This window comes from Triticum urartu, chromosome 7A (genome assembly GCF_056163025.1).
Source record: "Triticum urartu cultivar PI428250 chromosome 7A, HENAU_Tu73, whole genome shotgun sequence".
Lineage (NCBI taxonomy): Eukaryota > Viridiplantae > Streptophyta > Magnoliopsida > Poales > Poaceae > Triticum > Triticum urartu.
In genome coordinates, this window is record NC_141879.1 from 613,364,866 (window position 1) to 613,368,806 (window position 3,941).

Here is a 3,941-nt window from a genome sequence, read left to right on the forward strand (position 1 = left end):
GTTACCGAAACCCCCCGGGGAGAGAGGGAGGGTGACGGTGTCCTGGACTAGGGGGTACTCACCACGTCATCTCCCGATCTATTAGATTGGGCTGAGGACCCCCATGGTCGTATACTCATGTGCCAGTTCGGACAGTTGCCGCATACATGGAAGATTCCACAAGACTTGGTGATCAAGACAAGGACTCCTCCCCACCGGCGTATTCGGCTAGGACTCTTGTTATCCTAGGCCTCTGGTACATTATATAAACCGAGGCCAGGCTAGTCGATAGACAACATATACAACAATCATACCATAGGCTAGCTTCTAGGGTTTAGCCTCTCCGATCTCGTGGTAGATCAACTCTTGTAATACTCATATCATCAAGAATAAATCAAGCAGGACGTAGGGTTTTACCTCCATCAAGAGGGCCCGAACCTGGGTAAAACATCGTGTCCCTTGTCTCCTGTTACCATCCGCCTTAGACACATAGTTCGGGACCCCCTACCCGAGATCAACCGGTTTTGACACCAACATTGGTGCTTTCATTGAGAGTTTCGCTGCGTGTTCAGCAAAAGGTTGATGGCTCGCCTGCAGATCAACTGCGACTTCGGCATCTTCGTCACCAGCTTGACTGGTCACCTTGGTTCGACCAAGGACTGCACCCTACCTCCGATCGTCATGTTCGGATAAGGGCCTTTACAAACATCAACTCCGATCTCTATCAAGATCATGGAGGATTCATCCAGGGAGCCCGGGGGCTGAATGTCAACATTGCCCTCGAGCGACCGTGCTATTTTTCTGGACAACAAAATTGTGTCCGCCGCCACCGCCTCCTCAAGTGTCTTTTTAACGATTGCTTTGGTCGAATTGTGCGGAAATGAGTCTACAACAACCCTGGAAAATTTCGTCAGGTTTCGATGAAGGAATCTCTGGCAATCCACGATATACCGGAGCCCTGTCAAATCTGGACGGGAATCTGGACGAGTTTAGGGCGTGGTGTCCAGCTTCTAGATCGGACGTCCTTTGGAAAATCCAACCATTGATCAGCTGCGGAATTCCCATATCTACCACCCCTCCAAATTTCAGCTCGATCCGAGAGTTCATACTCCGGGAACCTTCCGATGAGTGGATCAATTTTCGGATCCGTTTTCCTCGCGAATACGGATCCGACCTGAATTCATGTTTCTTTATGAACGTGACATTGGACAACCTTTTTAGAGGAATTCTCTTCTAGGGTATTGTGCGCTGTTTTTAAACACGCGCCCGTAAATTTTTAAGCCTCCCCTGAGGTCGCCTTCATCATCATGCTGGTGTCAAACCAGTCCGGCGATATTGCTCGAAGGCCGCCGGCCTGCGCTAGACACGTCGTCACTTTATTGAGCCGAGCTCAACTTCTTCGGATCATCGTCTCGGCAAGCCGAACAAGAGTCCGGGATCGCGAAGGATAAATCATCACCAACATCGCCGCCCCACGGAATACACGAAGCGGGCATACCGGCATCGCCGCATGGTCGCTTCATCAAGTCGGCATCGACCATGTCGCGACCTGCATCGGCAGGGCCGCACTATTGCTTCTTCAAACTGGTGTCCATCACGCCGACCTACTTCTACTCATCGGCTGACATCGAGTATTCAACACCTCGGCTGGACCGGGGGCTTCGCCATCTCTTCATCAACCTACTCCGGAGACTTCGGCGTCACTAGCCGACCAGCTCCGTCATGATAGCAGGACCGAGGGCTTTGCCTCGGCGAGCCAACCTTGGCCAGCATCGCCATACCATCGCTTTATCGCCCATCAGGCAATGGGTGTGCGGATCGAGTCTCAATTTTGGGAATCACCTTTTCGGATTGCTACAACAAATAAACCAGGTCTATCAAATGATGCCCGCATTAACGACGGTCGCGTGGTGGTTCAGATAGTTTTCGTACATAGTCCGGCGAACGCCGCATCCGGAACTCGGACCAACCTGTGAATTCAGGCTTTGCCACGCCTTTACCGCATCATGCCGACGCCCTGCATCGACATTGACTTCGGCGCCAGGCCATATTTCTTTTATTACTCACTTTGCATAAATTATTTATTATGCAACATTTTTTTATTATCATTATTATTATTATCTCCGGTTTGCACTATTTTTTATGCACAGGAAAATGATCCGGGGACTTCGGCATCATTCTACAGGTCCGCATTAACCGTGCTATGTCACCACTTCGGCGTGTCGAGCTCTCCGCTCCGCCACCTCAGGACCGGCTTGGGGGATGGAACCTCGTCCCGCATCAAGCTCGGACCGCGTCATCAATGCCGAACACATTAGCCAGCTAAGTCGCTTTCATGCTCAAAGTTTTAATTTTTAACTTGTGTTCGGTTCGACCAAGCATTATACTTTTTTGGAAAAAAGTTGCTTGTAAAAAATTTCCTTGTCCAAACTTTGTTTGTGACACACATATTCAAATACCCCGTTTATTTGGGGGCTTCCTTTATGAAGCTTTTCCTCTTGCATATGATTATACTTGTACGGCTTCGTTCCTTGTGAAGGAAATATGCCCTAGAGGCAATAATAAAGTAAGAGAATAAATTGTTGTTCTGTTTACATGAATAAAACCTTATATGGTTACACACCCAATGAAAATAGTTCGTTGGATCTCGATCATAGTGATACACATAATCATAATATTGAAACCAAAAGATGCAAAGTTAATAATGATAGTGCAACTTATTTGTGGCACTGCCGTTTAGGTCATATTAGTGTAAAGCGCATGAAGAAACTCCATGCTAATGGGTTTTTGGAATCACTTGATTATGAATCAGTTGATGCTTGCGAACCATGCCTCATGGGCAAGATGACTAAAACGCTGTTCTCCGGAACTATGGAGCGAGCAACTGACTTATTGGAAATAATACATACTGATGTATGAGATCCGATGAGTGTTAAGGCTCGTGGCGGGTATCATTATTTTCTGACCTTCACAGATGATTTGAGCAGATATGGGTATATCTACTTAATGAAACACAAGTCTGAAATATTTGAAAAGTTCAAAGAATTTCAGAGTGAAGTGGAGAATCATCGTAACAAGAAAATAGAAGTTTCTACGATATGATCGTAGAGGTAAAATATTTGAGTTACGAGTCTGGCCTTTAGTTAAAACAATGTGAAATAGTTTCACTACTCACGCCACCTGGAACACCACAGCATAATGGTGTGTCCGAACATCATAACCGTACTTTATTAGATATGGTGTGATCTATGATGTCTCTTACCGATCTACCACTATCGTTTTGGGGTTATGCATTAAAGACAGCTGCATTCACGTTTAAAAGGGCACCATCTAAGTCCGTTGAGACGACACAATCTGAACTGTGGTTTGGCAAGAAACCAAAGTTGTCGTTTCTTAAAGTTTGGGATTGTGATGCTTATATGAAAAATTTTCATCCTGATAAGCTCAAACCCAAATTGGAGAAATATGTCTTCATAGGATACCCAAAGGAGACTATTGGGTACACCTTCTATCACAGATCCGAAGGCAAGACATTCGTTGCTAAGAATGGATCCTTTCTAGAGAAGGAGTTTCTCTTGAAAGAAGTGAGTGGGAGGAAAGTAGAACTTGATAAGGTAATTGTACCTTCTCCCTTATTGAAAAGTAGTTCATCACAAGAAATCTGTTCCTGTGACTACTACACCAATTAGTGAGGAAGACTAATGATGATGATCATGTAACTTCAGATCAAGTTAATACCGAATCTCGTAGGTAAACCAGAGTGAGATCCGCACCAAAGTGGTACGGTAATCCTGTTCTGGAAGTCATGTTACTAGACCATGATGAACTTGCGAACTATGAGGAAGCGATGATGAGCCTAGATTCCGCGAAATGGCTTGAGGCCATGAAATCTGAGATGAGATCCATGTATGAGAACAAAGTATGGACTTTGATGGACTTGCCCAATGATCGGCGAGCCATTG